The 21,457-nt window shown below is 45.3% G+C and overlaps 1 protein-coding gene across 3 annotated transcripts in view; it reads right to left on the bottom strand.

Moving 5' to 3' along the window:
- The window catches only part of Fz2 (frizzled 2), a 75,744-nt gene that overhangs the window by 12,690 nt on the left and 41,597 nt on the right, over positions 1–21,457 (bottom strand). Inside the window, exon 1 of one of the 3 annotated variants that reach the window (XM_077416953.1) lies at positions 16,526–17,136. The exons of the other annotated variants lie outside the window; for them this stretch is intronic. The gene's annotated coding sequence lies outside the window, so the exon portion shown is untranslated. Of the gene's footprint in view, positions 1–16,525; positions 17,137–21,457 lie in introns of those variants that run through there. 3 annotated transcript variants of the gene reach the window in all.

Genomic DNA, 21,457 nt, shown 5'->3' with positions numbered 1-21,457 from the left:
CGCGCTAATTAATCAGGGAATGAATTATGGATTCATGCGCTCGCCTAATTGGATCCGTTGCCCCGTGGAGGCGCGAAGCGCTCCGGTCCCAGAAAGCGTCCGCTCTTGCGATTCACCTTGGCTCGCGATTGAGAGAAAGAGCGAGAAAGAGAAAAAATGCCTCGCGATAATCGGCGGCAGAATGGCTCTGGCTGAATCATGTACCGCTATCGACGTATCGCCATCGAAACGCTCGCGTTGCGTAGCACATCCGCCCCTTAATGATTTCGTCGTTGGCACGTTATCGCCGTGATCGTCGAGAGTTTTGTTTGTCTCGCGGATAAAAGCGGCGAGAAGAAAATTTCGTCTCGGGGATTAGTAACGGGACGATTCTTTAATGTTGCCTCGCTGATTACAGAATTCGGTCACCGCCCCGGTACAAATTAATTCCGCCAAAGCGAAAGCTGCGAACCGCAAGGTGTGAAGCAAAAAAGCGATCTAGATTCTTTGAGTAGCCCTCATTGCACGTTCGTTTGATCGTTACCAAGAATATCGGGCACGTATTAGCGAAGATAGAAGTCAGTCGCCACCCTCGATCCACTGGGCTTATCTGTCGTTAAAACCACAACGATGCAGAAAATGTTACGTTCCCGAACGTAATATTTTCGATAGAAATATTGATAAGGTTGACAGACTCACTTTGTCGCGGCTGCATGGACGGTTATAGAAAAGTTAACAAGAGATGGCAGAAGATACGGGAGAAGACAGGGCGGTCCTGCAAGCTGTGGAAGATGAACGAATCGCTGCCACGTTCGCTATTTACTTTTCACGTGCGACGGGCAGCAAAAGCAACGACCGCCGTCTCGGCGCGGCGCGTCTCTCGACGCTGCGCCGCGCCGCGGAGAAGTCAGCTGGATGAGCTGAAACCGACCGAGCAGTTTTTCCCGGAGAAAGAGAGAAGCTCTCGCTTCGTCGTCGACGAGCGCGAGCGAGACGGGACTTTAAAATCGTAAATCATCGTCCTTACACGCCGCGCGGATGACGGCGCGTGTGGGGAAGCGAGAAAGTAAAGAGAAGCTCAGGGAAAAAAAGAGGAGAAATCGGGAGATAAATGGGTAAACAGGTAGACGGGTGGCGTGGAGATAGGAATGGAGGGGTCGGTCAGAGAGATATCCGCTGCTCGTTATGCGACTGCCTTCGGATTCTAAATTTCGTGTATCCGGGACGATCTGTCGTCTTCTACCTGACATATTGACCCCGAACGAAATGTCCCGACGAAACTTTGGGATCTGCCACGATTATGCGAAAACACTCTCGAGGCCACGCAAGATTAACCCGCGGTTCGATCTTTGATTACGCGCGTGAGATAACACGATGATTCGGATGAATATTTATCGCGGTAGCCAAAAGATCTTTAACTATTTGTCGCCTCTGAATAATTCTTCGGTTCTGCGAACTTTCGATACGGTGTAATTTTTGCTTAATATAATATTTCAAATTCTAGATTTTAAATGTTTCAGAAATCTTATACACATTCAGCGATAAATATATAGAGTCGGAATTTTGTTATGATTAGCGCGACGACTTGAGGCAGCGACATTCTTTCAAGGTAACAAATATCTGAAATATACCGAGAATGCGCATTTGGCAGCGTGCCTCGCGCGTGGAAAGTAGATTCCGCAGTCAGCCCTTAATTAAGATCGCAGCAAAATCCGATTTATGGCAACAGTTCTTTATGAGTCCTCTTAACGCGTCGAGCGCAGATAAGCGACCGGCTTGGACCGAGTTTCCAAGTACCTTGCGAGCAGTCTCGCGCCGCTTAATTACTTGTAAGAATTAAATGGCGTGTCGTAAGTCTCCGCGCGGGCTTAAGTGAAAATCCGAAGTCAAGGTAAAAGGAAAAAACGGCAGCCGTATTATTCTCAAGGAAAATTCTATCAAAGACCGAGACTCGTGTTCGTGTTTCCGCGCTAAACGTGACTGCTTGTTTCCGAGCTTTAGTTGTTTGTTATACGAATATCGCCTTTAATGTTACGATGGACTGAAAAAAGCGCGGGGATCGCAGGCAACAAACTTCTTATAATTGGCTTCCTGCAAACGCTGCAACTCGGTGAAAATGTATCGAATTTGTTATTTGCGTTCTTCATTGTTTTTTACGAGTTGTATGTACAAGTTATACTTTTTGTGTGTTAACTTTAAATTTCGATTTCACTTTAACTATCACTAATACTATCCGTGATTTACAATTAATGCGAATTTAACGCCTTCTATGTTATAGCTACGATTATAAATTATAAAATTTTATTAGTTTCGTTTTCGTATTATAATACAAAAATACATCTTCGATCTGTCCTTGAATTGCTTTAATAATTACCTCTGCAAACATTTCATACATTCAATCTTTATACAGATTCTTTATATTATTACATTATATTTGTATTACGTATTTTATATGGTTATAATCTATGTCATCTTATCTTGCTGTGCTGATTATTTTTCGCGTCTTAGAAAAGTTATGGCACCGTGAGTGTGAATGCCAGTGCAAACGCGTGGGAAGCACTTTCTACGAGACAAATTGGCGACATTATCGTGACGGTTATCTATGGAATCCATGAGCGTTACGATGAGAATCTGACCGTTGCGAGAATTTTACAAGCTCGATGAATTACGCGTTAGTTTCTGTACCGGAATTTGCAAGCCCATGAAACTCACAAAAATTTTCAACATACAACATTGTAATTAATACGAAATAAAATTATAATTAATTAAAAAATATAAATCACAATAGAGCAAGTGAGTATAGTAAGAAATAATAATAATTGTCGAAGTATAAATCATACAACTATAATATGAAGTTGCGTGATGAGCGATCGAATGATAAGACCAAGTTGATCGTGATAACACTAACGCAAATAACCACGAAGGCGAAATGTATTGAGTAAGCTGTTGCACGTATTACAGCTTCCTGGCAATCACGAATCCATGAATTGAACCAGTCTATATCGTGTCTATCCTATTCGACTTTGCGTCAATATTGCGGGAAATCTACAGGAAGGTCAACAAAGTTAAGATACAGTTCGTTTGAAAGTGTTTGCGTTTGAGCCTGTTTGAATTTGAGAATCAATTTCCCAGTGGCTTACGATTATTATTTCTACGCATCCACAAATAAGACACTGTCCAAATTTGATGTTAAAAATTGTTTAGTCTCTCCAATCTATTTTTCATTAGTGTATTGAATGAAAAAAAAATAATTAAATGAACTGAAAGCAAAGCAAGTCAATTAATTGATAATTAAGCAATTAGAAAATGTTACTTTGTTTAATTAAGATCTCGCATACGCTTCTCGTTCGACTGTGGGAATTCTGAGTTAAATATTCAGTCGGCAATGGTACCAAGTTAATATAAAGCATCAAAAGTACCAATACACTAAAAACATTAATATTCTTGCCGCATATCGTTATCGGTCACTTAGCGTTAAACGTGGTCATCCCTTTCCCTTGATTTGTTTAACATGAAACTCGAGGTAAACGTGAGAGATGAGAATCATCCAACGGGCTGCTCGTTCTGCGATAAAACGCGCGGCCGGAATGCAGGCCGGAGAATGGCGAGAATTTCTTCGTTCGGGATTCGCAGCTGGCTCCCGGCGGTCGACGCCAATGCAAATCGCTACCGATGCATCACGGAGCTGTCAACCGTTCGTTGGGTTCGCGATAAAGTTTCCCCGCTCGTCGTCCGCTTCAGCGGGCCCGAGGCCCGCGGGGAGAAACAGGTCGGGCACGACCGATACGCAACGCCTGCGTCCCTGTCTAACGTGCCTAACGTACAGAGCAAATCCAGCGCGTTTACACGAATTATCTACAAGCCAACAAGATAAAGCGCATAACGCGCATGTCGCGGCGCGATAATATTTTCGAATGTCCTTCGCCAAATATTACTCCAAAGTAGAAAATCAGATTAAAATCTTAAAGCATATACCCCTCCGAGGAATCTTTCAGAAAAATGTGACCACACACACATAGAAGCTATTAGACTCCAACTTATCTTATTGTAATTCATAATACGCGAAACAGACTACAACTTATCTAATTATGATTCAGAAAAATGTGACCACACACGTAGAAGTGATTAGACTACAACTTATCTATTTATGATTCATAATACACGAAAAAAAGAGACGACAGAAATTATTTTATATATACTTCTAGATCTCAATTAACTTTACAAAATCGCAAACTTCAATAGATCGATCACGTGATCACGTTAAAAATATTAAATTTTTCGTTGTACCATCAGCTTCAGGATAATTCCCTTTAGACTGTCGAAAAAGTTCTTACATGTTGAGAGATTATTGCCGAGTTTATATGCCGCATTATTTAATATGTCTATGAGCTAGTACATGTGCATATTATAAATGCGATCTGCACATTTTTGGAAGTTCTCTCTGCGTGAAGAATTCGCGCACCTGCGAACGCCGCCATAGGACGGTATCGTTTAAAAACTACTTGCTCGAACGAGACGGGTAAGTACATCATTATTTTGCGTTTCCTTTAAGGAAACGGTAACTTTTTCGCGAGGACAAGACGTGGACGAAAGAAGCCGTCGTCGCGGCGGCGTTTCTTTGGACCAGCGCATACGGTATGCACGAGCGCGAACGCGACCGGAATTATTTGCACATTGCGTATATATCAAGAAATCTTACTTCGGCCGATCGCAAACTCGCCCAGCGAGGATTAATTAATCGCGGATAAAACGAAGCGCGCCGTCGAGAGCAGGCGCGCGTTGACCAATATAGGGAGCACGGCGAATAAGTAGCTTCCTACATCGCCGCTTCTTGTCCCGCGACTTCCACGAGAAAACTAATTAAGACTCGATTACGTTGTGCATTTGCTTCCACGGAGGGCGTGTCGTCGATGAACACGGTGCGCGCTGTTCGTTACGTAAATATGGTCTAGTTGAGCACAAACGAGAGCACAAACTTGAAATTTGGCGGAACTTTTCCCTAACAAGAGAAGTATTTAACTAAATAATGAACAAAAAAAGTTATTATGAAAAAACCTGTACGGGAAAAATTCACTCGTCTACAGAAAATTTATAATCGTATTTCTAAAACTAATATACGAGTCAGAGTCTTCGTAATTCGATAAAGACGTGAATATTTCATTGCGTCCATCCATTTTTTTTCCTGACGGGAGAAACATAATTTATAAGGAGATGTTCCGGGAAAACGTACGCCTGATTAAACTTTCGGCAATAAAGAAAAAAAGAAACCGCACGAGACGACAAGAAATCTTTTATGGCGCAACCACGACGACGTTCCACGTCGTCGGCACTCGGTCGATAGTCACACCACCATCAGCGTAACCACCACCTCTACCGCTGGCATTACCACCACCGACGAGCCACCCACCCATCGTAGGGTTCACCCTTGAAAGAGCTTTCCAAGGGTGGTGTTGCTATCGACCCAACCTTGCCTCCCGCGAAAGCTGTATGCTAAATTTTCAGAATCAATGTAACCAGCCTCGAACACGGTAGTAATCTAAACTATAATTATTTTTTCAAAAAATACATCGCTCATTTGCTGCAACAATGACATAATTAAAAAATCACCCTTTAAGCTTCACGAACTCACCCGAGGGAGAGCAGTTGTGTCGCTATTGTGCCATATCATTTTTGTTAGTGAATTATATGCGTTGCAATACTGTCTTATCTCAGTCAATTTCAGTTGTCATTTTGTCGTTGTAGTGAGAACATCGTAAAAATTGCAAAAAAGTGACTTGCCAATACAGTATTTTAAAATTCTCATAGAAAGTTATAACAATTCAAAACTTTAAATCGTGTCTCCTGAAAAATGACAATTTTTGAGTTATGTCATTGTTGCGGCAAATGAGCGACATGTATTCCATACTCTCGATGACGTTATTGTAAAAGCTTTTCGATATCTCATAAACGGTTATGAAATGATCACGCGGTTATGAATTTTGCATGATATTCTGTACGTGTAGAGCCATGTACATATTTGTGCGTGGATATAATTGAATAGAACTAAAATTCATTTTACATCCGTATACAAACGGCGGTATTCATAAAAAATTTATAACTTAGAGATTGAATTATAGATCATGTCACACACAGATGTAGTTGATTTAATTTGCATTCTTTTAGTCGCCTATCGTTAAACTTGTATTTTTACGTATGTTTAATTATGCGCATTTGTGTGATCGTCCATTTCCTTTCTTTACTGATAAAAAAAAGTTCTTCATGTTAATTTACAACGACGCGTCGTTAAAGTGTTTTTTAAAGCTGCAATTTCTAAAATTAACTCAAGGCGATCACACGAACATTCTATTACTATGTATTACACGCTTTAAAACACAGGTTGCAAGAGAAAAGCGAACAAAATCTCGCGCGACAAAATCGTATCTGCCCATGCATTACGCGTCCCGACGAAACAACAAAGTTATGATTTCATAGCACGCGATCAAACTTCCCCATTATCCTTTTTCTGTTGTTCCCATCGTGTGATCCGTGAACAATCACATGGAACAGTCCACAACGTACAAAAAAAGATTTCTTTTGAAATAACGTACAATATTACAATAATTAATTAATTAATTTTGTACGTTATATATAAAATAGAAAGAAAATATTTTTATTCTCCGGGATATGCGAATTGATTAAAATTATCTTAATCAATTCGCATATCCCGGAGAATAAAAATAATTTCTTTCTATTTTATATATAAATGTTTGTCTGTATTTTATTTCTAACTAATCGCAAAGCCAGATAAACGAATAATAGCAGCAAATTCATGCTTTATTCCATCTCTTATGTATGTATACCGGTACGGTTGGTTGCTATTGTGCATTGGTAATATTGTATATTTTATTCCTTTCCTATATTCTATTTATATACCTCCCAATTCTTGCTCTCTCGCGTCCGCATGCTGTTTCTCGTTCCTCTCAGTAAATCAGGCAGCCTGCGGCGTGAGAGACGACACTTTGTTCCTTTATTCGCGTATAGTATGCGCGCGTCGCTTCGTAGAGAGACCCGCAGATTCCCGAACGAAGAATCACAATCGGGGATCTCGCGGCGATCCACGGGGGTCTTCTGACCTCCCGAGAAGGGGACCTTCGCGTTTCGATGCAGATTCCTGCGGTAGCCCCGCGGAGAGGGGGAGGTAGAAGGTAGAAACCGACTGATGCCCATTTCTACCAATGTAGATTAACTTCTAATCTCGGTTTAACTTACTTTCTATCTTTTTCTAACTTTTAGAACTAGGAAAAGATGACAGGTAAGTTAAACCAAGATCAAAATTAACCTGCGTTGATAGAAATGGACATGACACAGACGAGACGAGGGAGACCGAAAAGACGACGGAGGTACTAACTGATTCCTTCCCTTCGTTTCCACGAGTGTTAATTCGCACGACGAATGAGAGGCCGGGATTCTTCCTCGACTTTTTTTTTCTTTGATTCTTTTTCTTCGGGGACGCACGGTTGTTACGTGGATACATTCGCGATTCTGCAAAAATGTGCGACCCATTAGCGAAACGCACGCGCGAATTACGCGCTGTTGCTCAATTAGGATGAGAAGCGGATGGTCTTTCTCCCGCGTGGGCTCTCGTTTCGCGGCGTAGGAAATGCGGAGGTGGTTGCCCCGCGCGGATATCGCGACTGCGAGGGCGGGCGCCATGGGGCTGGTTGAAACCTACACGGGTTACCGTTAAAACCTGGATTATCTTAATTTATATGTAAGCCTTTTTTGTGCTCGTAAATGCTCACGTATTCAGCAGCGCCACAGATTCCCCTTTAATAAAGTTATATGTTGAGTAACAATGCGAGTAACCAAGAATTTAATTATATCTGCGCGTATGTGAAACGCTGAATTAATTTAGTAATGAATACGTGTGTTTGCGTGGTATTTTTTAATTAATTGCGCGTTGTTTGATTTGCGTTGTTAAATTCGATGCCATGTATTAAAATCAAACATAAGCAAACTAATTTTAATTTCCCCCATGTGTGTGTACTATATTTACGCCGACCGGATGTGAAACAAGTTAACGATTGCATCAGCGCGTGTTTGCATTTACGATTTGGTGAATCCGGTCGGTGAATCCGCCTGAACTTTTTCTGCGTGTTATGGCCAGTAATGTAATGTGGAAACCGGTAGGTATGACGAATCGCTAACTAGCAGGTTAGCTCCATGAAACTGTACTGTAGTTGGTGCGCGCAACCGATTTGTACTGGCAAACGAAGAGACTCGTGCGCGGTTCCCTCCGACATTGTCTCGCTCCACGCTGGCGCTTTGTAAGGTAAACAAAGCCTGCGCGGGCTGCCCCGAATCGGCGATAAATCCTTCCTAATGGCGCTTTCTTCCGGTCAGCGCGACAAGGCGTGCGAGATCATGTTTCCTCGGGCGCGCCGAAAAAAGACACACGAGACGATTCTCTCCGTCCGTCTCCCCCGGGTTTCCCTCGGTTTAAATGGAATGAAGAATCGCGGAGCGGCAACAATCCGGCCACTAACGATAACGCGGACCGGTTTAACGACGACGTAATTGTTATGTGAAAACCGCGTTTAGAACGCGAGATTAACGGCAGTGAAGAAACGCGCCGTCGATACGTGTGGCTCGTTTTCGCGCAACGATTATTATCGGAAAAAAGTACATCTAATATATAAAACCGGTTCGTATCACCGGAAACTTATTATTAAAATCATGTCTTCAGTGGTCTCGAATATCGCGGTACTCATTAAACAATATAGTTTGTCATTTTTCCTAATTGCTGATGCATATAATCTCGTCTATATTTTTCAATACTTTGTCATTATTTTTTTAACAATTTTGAAATCTTAGACGTGCTATTGTGGATGGAGATAATCATCTTGTCCTGAGAATTCTAGGGAAACAAAGAACGAATATAATATACGCATATAGATAGTCTGATTTAATGATAAGCATAATAAAATGCGAGATAGATCTTTATACATCTGTCCATCCTGTCTATTCATCAACTAAATTAGAATAAGCATATTATAATAAAAAGTTAAGGATAAACTTATCACACTTATAAAACAAGTCATAAAGAGGGAAATATGTACAAAAGTTATAAATAAAGATAAAAATTGTAAACTAATGCAATGATAAAGAAGAAGAGAGACAAAAAATTCTCATTATCCTACTATAACTGTACATAGAGAGAGTGACTGCAGCATTTTATACCACAACGAGCAGTTTAGCGTGAAGATTCGATCCTCCACCGTAACCCGTACAGTTAGTAAATAAGTAATGTTGTATAGCGCGAGGATGCACCCGCACGCGCGAGTGAACGCATGCACGCACGCACATACACGCGTAACGCGGTTTCATCTGCCCCGACGCTAGGAGGAACACAAGACAAAAGGAGGGTGTCGCTCTTTCGCTCCTTCTCTCGTTTCTCCGTTTATACCGTGACGAACAGCCGCAAAAGCGTGGACGGGGGATAGGGGGCGACAGGCGGCTCGGAAGTGGGCTCGGCGCGCGCAAATTCTCTCGTAAAATGCTTCGCCCGCGAGGGAAACAGCAGCAGCAGCGCGGTAACTGCGGAAGAGGGAACGGGGCGAAAAAATTCGGTGGAGCGGGACTACGCTCGTTGAGCTTTTCCGCGAAACAACAGAACGGAAACGCCGTGGCGGACGCGCGTAATGCGCGAAAATAATTACGTTTAACCTCTGCACGCCGTGCGCGCATCGTCGACGGAAAAATCCGCGTCCGTTACGCGAACGTTAACGACGACGCCGTGAAAAATGTTGGGAAAGAAAGCACGGGAGAAATTGCGTGTTCCCGAATCACGTGTCGTTGGATGTGCCTCGTCGATTCTATTTGACGATGTCGCTTGTTCCTCGAATGTACTTTATCGATCTTATCCGAAGATGTTACAGAAATCTCGCGATGAGAAAATATCGTGAAAGAACCGCGGGATTAAAAGAGTGTTAACAGATTGTTGGAACGTACGGCTGACGAATCGTAGAGGTTCTCAAATATTGGATTTGGCAGACGCGATGATATCTCCGCTATCGCTACTCCGCGCTCTTATCAACAAATCCATATTATCGTCGAGTCTCTATCTCTAGCACGCGAATTTTAGATGTGTTTATAAGAAGTATGTTATATTCTCTCCTTCTCTTGTCCATATAGACTTTTTTCGTATTAAATCTGTACTAAAGCTTTTTCATATAAATGCCAACATGAATCACACTTACCGCAAATATACAAATATAAACGCAAATGCGTGAGTTACCGCCTATAGTGATCGAGAATAACGCGACTATAGAATGACGAAACACGATAAAGTCACCATAAGAGGCACGCATGCATTGCCATGACACATTATAGACACGCATAGTATCGTTTTGTGGAGTCTTTCATTGCTAATTTTTTCAATAATTAAATCTCTTTGACAGGAGCCTTTCATTTGGCAGGGATATCCAGATTAACATAAAAGTTGAATTGTTAAAATGTCATCAAATAACATAGCTTTATGTTTTTGTGTACCTATACTAATTTCCACTTTCAGAATAAATCAATTAATATTAAGAGTAATCGTAACGTATTTTAACGAACCACTTCAATAAATTACTAAATCGCAATTGAAGCAATACGACGTTCTATCATTCGTAAAGGAAAAACGAGACAAGTTTCGCCGTAAATAATAATGTTTTTCGAGAACGCAAAAATACGACAATGACGCTATTTTCCTAATGCTTCTCATCCCAGATTGCTAGACCGCGATATAACACAGAGAGCCACAAACTTTTGTCGAGTATTCGAACGAAAAAGAAAACAAGGAGTATGCGGCCGATGAGCGTTCTCCGCGCACCTCTCTCAATCTCTCTCTTTCTCTCTCTCTCTCTCTCTCTCTCTCTCTCTCTCTCTCTCTCTCTCTCTCTCTCTCTCTCTCTCAATCTCTTTCTCCAGCCTCTGTAAACATTTCCTTTCTTTCATTAAGCCCCCCTTCTTTTCACGACTTCGGATCGTCTTCACCATTCACGGATTTTTTTAGGCGCGGGGCCTGACTCTCGAGCGCGTCAAAAAGCCACTGGAGCCTCCGCGAATCCATTTGCAAAACGGATGGACGTCCTCCAACCTCCAACATCGCGGGGGCCGCGTCGAGTGTGCCAGAGTACACTTTTGACAAAGCGGACAAAGCGAGGCGGGCGAAATGTATTCTCCGCCCGCCACCACGTCGAGAGATCCGCGCGCGTCTCTCGCGAAACGTACGTTACCATACGTTTCGATCGATTAACGCCGTTGGAAACCATAATAAACCGAGGGCGAGGCTAACGTAACGATTGAAGGCGAGAACGTGTCAGTCCTTCAACATATACGAATACTTTACCGAAAATGAAATTATGTAAAATAAAAGGTGAAATGAAAGAAAATCTCTAAACAAATTAAAAATAAACCGAGATAAATCTTTACTTAATAATCAAGTAAAAGACATTTAATTATCTAGTTCAAGGTATAGAAACAATTTGGCGATAAAGGGGACATATGCGAGAACTGTAACGGCGTATCTCCGATCTCGTTAATGATTTATGGTCTCTTCCAGCGGGAGTGCTAGTCTATAAAATCGCTCTATGCGGCTTAGCGCGTCGTCGTCCTAAGCCGACCGACCAACCCCCCTCGACGAAGTGGCCATAAAGTAATCGCGGTGCCCCGAGAAGCAAATTGTATCGTTTTTCGATGTCAAACGCTCGGCATGCTTAACCCGATTTTTCATCGTTTATCCAAAACAGGCGCGCGTTCGCGATATAATTCACGCCTTCTCGCCAGCACTCGGAACGAGTCAATTATAGTGCGTTCTAATTACGCTGGCTACGTGACAACCTCGCCCAAAAGAGTAATAAAAGGACCCAAACGGGCGCTAAAATATCCAAAAGGATCGTAAGGAGAGAGGATTGCCCGCTCGTAGACGTCTTCCACCTGCGCGGGACGATATATCACCGCACAAACGAGAGAACCCGGCCTTTTTTATTGCCTCGCCAGGCGACGATCGCGGCGCACGAACAAAACGAGTCCGCGGCAATTATTACCGTCCATAAGTGTCGCTGTGCTCGCGCGGCTTTCAATCTTATCCTTAACGGAAGCTGCTTTATATATCTCTCTCTCGTGTTAGCCTTTAATGTAGATAAACGTAAAATGCCGCGGTTATTAGTTATTATATTGCGCAATATTATATTTTTTTTTCTCCATGGTTCGCACAGAGCAAATAAAATCTACCGATAATCTCGAGCTAGTGAAACTTCGAGCTTTATTTATTCTCTGAAACCATATAGCATGAACTGTTGTTCGTTGATGTTGCATTGTTTAAGACTTTTTGTCTGCGCGGGTAATACCCCCGCAGGGATTTAAATCCGCGCGACTCGGAGTACACATTCCAAAATTGCGCGACTTCGGTCGAAGATTAAAAACTTGCGACTTCTCGCGTAACGAAACAGTCGAGAGTCATGCGAGCTCGGGAAACGATAAGATAACATCGCTTCAACAACGATCGGGGCGATTATCCTAAACGCGGCCAAGAATATTCGAGGATTTTCAGTTATGGCGATGTGGAATTCTGTCGAGGATTTTGCGGAAACTTCATCGAGAGTTTTATGACGGTATAAGTAACGATACTGCGAGATATGGTCGGAATATCGATACTTCTGCTTCAATATTCCGATACTTTAGAAATGTTTTGATATTTTGAAAGTATAATCTATCAATATTAATAGAGAGAGAGAGAGAGAGGGAGAGAGGGAAAGAAAAAGGGAGTCTTAATATCAAATATATGCTACGATGCACGATACAAGTGAACAACAATCTGCTTTCTTTCAAGCGAGATATAAATTATTAATATATCCCAAATAGCAGTCTCTTCAACAATGTTCCTCATCTCAGAATTTTCTCTCCAAAGAAGCTTAAATTAAGAAGCTATCAAAATAATAATAGGTATAGTTGTTTTTAAAAAGCTATGCTGCCGATAAGTGTCAGTATTAGAAGATATTGATATTTATCTTATGCGCATATACACAATACGTTCTTTCGATATTCATATCGGTCTCGATCTCTATCTTGATATACACGAGGCGAGGATAACGAAATTTAACAACATCGCTGCTACCCGGCTAGCCGGTGGGAGATTTGCGATGCAAATATGTACGATATGTCCGCGGCGAACGTAATTAGGCGTTACGACGCAGTTGCAAGCCCGGCGGCTTCTTTTCGGCTCCCTACGACGAACTTTACAAAGCAACACCGACATCGTCCTTATCGTCGGTTGTAAATATCCGATTCATCCGCTAGGAAAATTAAGGCGCGATAAAGCTTCGGCGCTATCGCGCGCCGAATTCGAACAGCTGCGGAGCGAATGCGAACGCGAATACCTAAATCGCGAGCGCGAAAAATACGCGCGGGGCTGCGCGCTCGTAAATAGCCTGCGCGCGTGCGGATTCGCGCGTGTGCACGCGGCGCAAATTTAACGAGAGTGCGCCGGTAGCCGGTAGCTACGCGCGATAGTCGTAAAAAAGCCCGACAGATAAACGTCAGATGCAGTTTCGCGCCGTTTCTTTTTCTCTCGCTCCGCGGCCCGGGGCCCGGGGAATCGCGTCCCGCGGGGCGTGGGCGTGTGGCCCCCCGAGATCAAACAAGCGCTCCGTCATTCGCGCGAGTCGACTTTTTCTCTTCGTTCGTGATTCACGTCCAGCGCATCCAGCGTCCACAGCTCTCGTCGGAATTCGATTGTGCGGACACGCCCCGGGCGGACGCGATCGTCGCCGCTTTCTCGCGAACGCGAGCCGTAACCAAGGACGCTCGCGCGCGACTTCGCGTATTGTCGTAACGGCATTTATGGTATAATGCGTTAACGCGCAATCCTACGCCTAGCCTACGCGGGTACGACATCTCGTTCGTATATGTGTATCGTGACACAGCAATGACACAAGGTAAAGACACTTATAGCCTCCTTTCAGAAATTCAGTAGAAACATACACGGTTGTTTCCCATTAATAAGGCAATGTATTTCCCTAAATTAGCACGCGTCTCTCGAAGGAGAGAAATGGCATCTTGAAGCTGGTGAGTTTTAAAAAGAAAACTGACGATTGTAACATGTTGACCGCCACAGTCAGTCCGTAACCGATACCTGACTCTTCAATGGCATCCCGGTGGACCGGCACCACTAGTCAGCGGTGCTGTTGAAATTTTTTGAAGCGTTTGTCAGAAATAAATGTCATCTGATATAGAATGTTGAATAACGAATGCGGAATACATAGATGATAAAGTAAAAAATGCGCTATTCAACAATTAATAATATATGCTTTTCATTAATTATACAATATATGCTGACATTGGCGGATTCTATATAGGGAGGAGGGAATTTGGGATCAAACCCCTCCCCTTCCAAGTAAGAAAAATCAGTTCTGTTGGATCTATTTCAAAGCAGGAGTCTCACAACATCCTCGTTGTTGATCCTGGAGTAAAAGCTATAAGTATAATACGATAGTAAGAAAAATATCAAACCGAATAATTTTGCCGAACTCCCCCTTTGTCAACGTTAGGATCTGCTGGCGTATGACGTAACGACAATGAAAATTTTATTGCGACAAGATATACAAAACTCTACTAGGCTGACAATGCGTTAAAAGATTCTTCTCAGCTTTTTAAAACTCAAGATATATATTTCGACAGTTTATAGCAAACTGGTGAAATCGCATGATAATACACGATAATTTATACTGTTAAATTCATAGTGTCAAATTATACTCGTCACAATTTGAGTCATTTTTAATCATTCCTATAGGTCGTCAATCGCTTCTACTCAACATGTCCGTTAATTTAATTAAAACAACGTTAATTTAACTAAACCAATGGAGTTAAAGTAACACTATTTTTGAAACAATAAATTTCGATACACACGATAGATAAAAATAATAAAACGTTACGTACCTCAAGGTGTCGGTTTAAATTTCATCATTTAATATTTTACAGCGTGTTTTTTTATATATCATATTATGTATCGCATTTATAATTGTGAAACACGCTGATAGGTTCTCTTTAACGCATCGCGTTTCCTCCAAGTGATATATTATCGCGTACGCCACGCACTGTATGCGTTTTGCTAATACGAACTTCTATGTGGACTCCGAGGCGCAGAAAGCGCAGCAGATTCGTATACACACAATCAGCCGGGATATTAAGCAAATAAGCATCCGCCATCCCGCGGGATAACAATGATTGCACTGTATTAAGCAGTCCCGCGGTGTGTGTACATATACGATAAATCATAACGCGTCTGGCCGCGAATCGTCGCGCATCCTGTCTGCGAATTTATTCTAATTTGTAAGCGCGTTGAGCTTTAACTTTGAAATATTCGCTTCGTGTGATTTACAGTTAAACCTCAGCTTTGTCGGTTTTTTTTTCGAAGAACTTCTTAAACTGGCGCACTCTATGTATAATAACTTAGAGTGAGACAAACACATTTTGTTCTACTTTAACTTATATTCACTTATTGCATCAGCGTTCACCAGTTCAGGAAGTTCTTCCGAAAACGAACAGGTGACATATCACGAAAGGGACTCGGAAAGGGAGCATCGGGACGTTTGTATTTCTGTCGGGGATTATCCAGTTTCACTTTTCCTCTATAATCAGAGGGCCCTGTACTTTCTCAAAACGGTCCAGCTGACTCTCGAGACACAGCCACTTCATTGCAATCTGTCTAACTGCTCCGTTGGCTGCCGATATAGCCAAGCGCGCGAAACATTCGCCGATCGTCAATTTTTCACGTCACGTTCGAAATAGCGGCGGATCGCTCAATTTTTCACAATTTATCTGTCGAGTGAAGGTTATCGAACTCGGGCCGCGCCGCGGTTCCCGTTTCGCGAAGGGAGCTGGGAGAGAGAGAGAGAACTTATATTTAATGGGACAGAGATCCTTCTACGCACGGCTCTCAACCGTGACGACCGACGACTTTCCGCCGGTGCGGCGTGGATTTGCATAGGGACGCACAGCGGTGGCGGCGCGGCGTCAGCGGTAGAGAGGGCAGAGAGCCGCAATCAAGATCCGTCCGAGCCGAATCCGGAGAAACGACGCGTCGCGTTTCTTTTTCTCTCTCCCTTTCCCTCTTTCTCTTTCTCTCTCTCTCTCTCTCGCTCCCTCGGGTCCCTGGTGCCTTCGCTTTTGCGCGAGGAGCAGCGTGCGGGCAACGTGGAGGCGACGACTGGCGACGAGGACGGGACAGAAGAGGCCGGTGGAATATATGCTACGCGCTCGTTGAATGCTCGTTTGCAGCATTCGCCGAGGGACCCCGAGGGCCGAGTGAAGAGAAACGGAAAAGAGTCAAGGGGGGAGGAGAAAGTCTCGTGTCTCGTTCGAGAGCGGGACGGAGCCGGGAGGAAGAACGAGGAGGATGCGAAAGGGTTCGGCGGGCCGCGCCGGTGAGGCTGGTCAATGAGAGACCGCGGCAGCGGCGGCGGCGGCGGCGGCGGCGGCGACTATCGAGCAACCCTTCTCGAAAACAAAGCCGGACTCTCACCTTGATTTATCGCGGTACTCCCGCTGTGCTGCTCCGCTCCGCTCCGCTTCTAACCGAACGCCTGCGCCAGTCGTAGCCGCCGCGCCTGGTAGCCGCTCTCGCGCCCCGGCGAGAATTAATCCATTGTCTCCCTCGTGCGTCCTGATAAAAACGCACCGGCCGGCGCGCACGATTCTAATATACGATGATAAACCCAGTTCGACGTCGACAGTCACTTGCCGCGGCTGCCCGTGAACAGAGCCGCGCGATACGCGAACGATCGACAAACACTAAACTAAAATCAGAACCGTAAACATCAGGCGGCGGTATAGTTACGTCCGCGCGCGCGCGCGCGCATGGGGAACGTGGCGCGATGCGCGATGCGCGACGGGCGCGCTGGTATGCGTACTCCGAATCGCGGCTTTGCGCAGTCAGGCAGGGCACGACGGACGGTTTCTCCAAATATTTTGTTACACACGCTGGAGCAGGCGGCGGCAGCGCGCGCGCGCGCGCGCTCGCTCCACGGAATGACCGAGAGCGCGACGGGAGAAAGAGGAACGCGCGGCCGGAGGAAACGTGGCGCGCGCGATCCTACCACGACGACGGACACGGACTCACTGACTGACTCCGACGTCTCCGACCTCCGACTCTCCGAGCCGAGCCCGGGCCCGAGCTCCGACGAGGCGACCGCGACGCGAACCCGAGCGAGGAGACACGAACGCGCGAGAGAGGCTACGGAGTCGAAGTCGACGACGAAGGCGGAACGATCGCTGCCGGCCGCGGCGGGAAAGAGAAAAAGAGAGAGAGAAAGAACGAGCGGCGGCTGGAGCTCTCGGGCGTTTCCGCCGGTTCTCGGCCGCGGCTACCGGCCCCTCGGTTTCCCCCTACCAGCGGCTTTCTGCTGGTACGGTACTACGGTATGGTATATGCTAGCGAACCGTGCAGCGTTATGTATCTCTCTCGTCCCTCGTCCCTCGGACGCTGCTTGCCGCTGCTGCAGCCACGACTCGACTCTGTTTAACTATGCACGCGCGCGAGCGCGCGCGTGTGTGTGGATACGTGCATATACTCGCGCGAGGAGTCGCGCACCTCCGGCGTGTGGTGCACGCTGCACAGTGCACACCTGTGTGCCACGCACACACGTACACACGAGCGCGTGCACGCGATGCGAAACGCGCGATGCATCCATCCCCCTCTGGTGTATCGCCGGGGCCGCACGCCGCACACCACACACGCGCGCGCGCGCGCGCGCGCGATGATGTCACACGCACACACACACACACGGCTCTGGCTGGACGCCGTGTGGCGTGGATAACGAGAGACGGTCGGCAGGATCCCTCTTCCCTTCCCTCTTGCCTTCTCTCTCTCTGCCTCCCTTTCTGCTCCGGGTCTTCGGGATTCACGACCATTTATTATCGGTCCACGATTCTCTTCTTTCTTCTCTCCCTCTCCCTCTCTCTCTTTCTCTCGTTTTCCTTCCAAGCTGAGCGACTTACTGCTTTCTTTTTGGGCTGGTTACGAGCGGCGAGACGCGGTCATCTCCTCGACTCGTAGGTGGATTCGCTCTCGCGCGGTATTAACGACGTCTCGCGTAGGTACGGTCACGACCGGTTCCGAGGAAGAGCCTCTACCTACCTCCTCGTATCGAGATCGGGGCTCGAGGACACGAGGCGGGCGAGTTCGACGATCCCGGGCCCGGGTCCGTCCGCGTGCGCCGGTCGACGCGATAAACTTTCCAATTCGCGTGTCCGCTTGTTGGCGAATGATACCCGCGAACGGATTCGTCGCCGCATGGACGGTGGACTTCGCCAATAAAGGCATGGTTAAAACGGCCGAGTGTACCGAGAGAGGCGAATTAATAAGTAACACCATCGTCGTCGTCGTCGTCCAGAACACCTGCGAGATACGAAGCCGCTTAAACGCCGCGACAAGCTTTTTGTCGCGGGATTCCGGCTAAAAATACCGTCGGCCTTCGTTTTTTCTGCCTGACTGCTCACCATTCGGTTCGTTATCGCGTCCAAGAGTGACGCCGATGTAAAATGGAGCCGTCCAGCATCATTGCGCGGAAAGAAAAAGAGAAAGGGGGGAGGGGAAAGAGAGAGAGAGAGAGAGAGAGAATATCGCATAACTGTCTGCCACCGAATTTTATGCGCTTTAGCGAACGTCACGTTGTTGCGCCCACGGTATGGACGTTCATGGCAGACACGCGTGCGAAAAATTAGGCGTGCGAGAGGTGTCGTTTATGTGTGTCGAAAGAGAAAAAAAAGGCCTGGAAACTGGCATGTTTATTACGGCCGTAAACTCGTACGCGATATGCGAGAAGCCGAATATTATATTGCACGCCGCGGATCTTCTGTAACTCCGAATTTTGTAATGTATGTGTTCCGAGGTTTTTATTTTTACGCGAAGTAGCCACAATGTGGATGATGGTATGATAAGGCAAGAGCACCCAATTATAAAGTTGGAGGACAAAAAACTTTATGCGCTGCTTTATTTTGAGTGTATACCCCCGTTCAATATTAAGGGACGAAATTTAAACCAATATCTCGAGTTAAATAACATTTTGTTATTTTTAACTGTCATGTGTACCGAAATCTATTATTTTAATACAAAACAGTATTATTTCAACTCCATTGGTTTAGTTAAATTAACGTTCTTTTAGTTATACATTAACGTCATGTTGAGTTGGAGCAGTAGCGACCTAAGTGACTAAAATTGAGTATAATTAGACTCTACGAATTTAACAGGGTGCCATGGCTTTGATTTTAGTTCGGAAAGAATATAATGTAGAAAAGGTAATTGAACAAGAGTTATGGACAGAGTCAAACCGTTCCTTACATAAAAATCGGTTCCAAACGCGTCGAAGAAACTAAGCTGCGCATATTGGCGACAGCATATCTTGCATATGCCAATAGCAATAGTCTCTCATGGATTCATTCATGCTAAACATTCGTTCCGACGCTCTCAATGTCAAACGAATTCCATATCGCATCGCGATCCGACGTCAATCCCTCGGAAACCTTTCTTCGCTCGCGCACAAACGTCACTATGAATATGCTTCTCGCAAGTACGTAATAGGTTTTTCCGTACCGATGTCGTCGGTTTTTCCTTTCGGGTGACAGTAATATCCTCGTAGTGGCCGGTAGTCGCGACGGACTGCGAGGGAACACAGGGCCACGGGGCTTTTCCCCGTTGCATTGGGTTGATGAGAAAATGACAGGGGGGGGGGAGGTTTTGGGTTGGCGATTTCGCCGTCGGCGTCCGCGCGTCTGCATCTCGACGTCTCGCAAAGGAACCATCGACCACGATCGGTTCGGGACAGGTTCCGATTACCATTTCGCGAGGCCTCAGACGCAGAGAGTCTAGACGCTACTCTCGGCCGAACCGGGCGGCCGAATGTAATTCCCCGTACGAGCCAGGTGGTCCGTTGCAATCTCTCGGCCGGTAATCGGATCGAAAGGGTAAGAATGAGGGAGGAGAAATGGCTCGACGGGAGTTTAAAGGTCAAAAGAGAAATGGCGATTCGAGGCTGCGCGAATCCCTCTTCGCGAGTTTGCGGTCGCACCAGCTTAGATCTAATTTCACAACGGGTTGCATTTTTAGTGCGCGATCGTCCGCAAGGTGCAACGAACGGCGTGAGATGCGACGGATTTATTTCTAATGTAGCCGCGATGATTTAACGCATATGGTTAAAAATCCCTTTGAATCACTATAGTCGCGTTGTGAGAACCGCTGCGACCTAATATATAATAGACCGTTTTGCTGACGTGATTTATCAGAACGCGCTTATTTGCGAGAGTGATTTACAGAGCGCGGTGGTAATTTCTTTAACAATAAGATGATAAGCAGAGTCGCGTAGTCCAAACGATAACATTTATGCGAATCTATTTATTCTTTCAATTTATTGCCTTCATATATCTGTCATATTTTAATCTTTCCATTGTTATAAGGAAAATTATAAATAGAGTAAAGCAGCGTATTGCCATCATATTTCATCTTTGTTAAATATATTCTCCTCAATAACAAAACGTACTCTAGGTTAAGTAATTTTTTCATAAATTTTTCCCTTTCATAATACAAGAGATACTCGATATTGCTACCTCGAAAAAAGTTTGATAAAGAAATTCGATAAAGAAAGTATCGATATACTTACTGCCGTTTCCACTAAATCTGAGCGAATGTTTCCTAGACCTTTCCTAGGTAGAGACAGTGTTTACAATGTTTGACAAGACGAAGTTTTCCGGAGGAGTGCGGATAGTCAATACCGTCGAGACGCATAGAGACGCGGAAACGGTTCCCGACACATATTGCAGTCTACGTTGAGATATTCGCCCCCTGTGGATTTTCGGCTACGTTATATACCGCGCGTTCCGTGCCCGCGCCGCGCCCGCGCCCGCGCTCATTGTTGGGTCACGGTTGACAGTTACGCTCGGCGTCCACCAGCCCAGCCGGCCAAGCCAAAACAGGGGGGATTCTCGAGGGAGGTCTCGTCGGGTCTTTCGCAAAGGAACTCCGTTCACCCCCCCGAACTTCGAGCGATGTCGCTTTAGAAAGGCATCCCCCGCCCGCACGAAAAGCAATTTATCTTGAGAAACCGGAGCGAACGTTAAATGGATTTCCCTTTCAGAGGTATTACGCATTTTTATTCAACGTAAAATTAGCTTATAGATGCCGGGGCGCGGCTTTCGCACCCGGTCGCTCTCGAGTGAATCGTCTCCGAGGCTCTCTTTCTTTGTGATGGGAAGGGAGCACGAATCACCCGAATTTCCCTCCACGACCGACCCAAGTATTGTCTCACGCGGTCGATATATCGCGCGAGTCGACGCGCGATGCATGCTGCGCTGCGTTTACTGTTTATCGTGTGAATCGTTCGAGGCCGAACTCCGGAGCACATATAATGACGAAGGGGGCGTGAATAAATTACTTAGGAGCTTGTTTAAAAATCTCACGATG

Source organism: Temnothorax americanus, unplaced genomic scaffold, assembly GCF_048541705.1.
Source record: "Temnothorax americanus isolate GAGA-0224 unplaced genomic scaffold, ASM4854170v1 Scaffold46, whole genome shotgun sequence".
NCBI lineage: Eukaryota > Metazoa > Arthropoda > Insecta > Hymenoptera > Formicidae > Temnothorax > Temnothorax americanus.
Note: the sequence above shows the minus strand (reverse complement) of the source record. Positions and strands in the feature narration are given on the sequence as shown.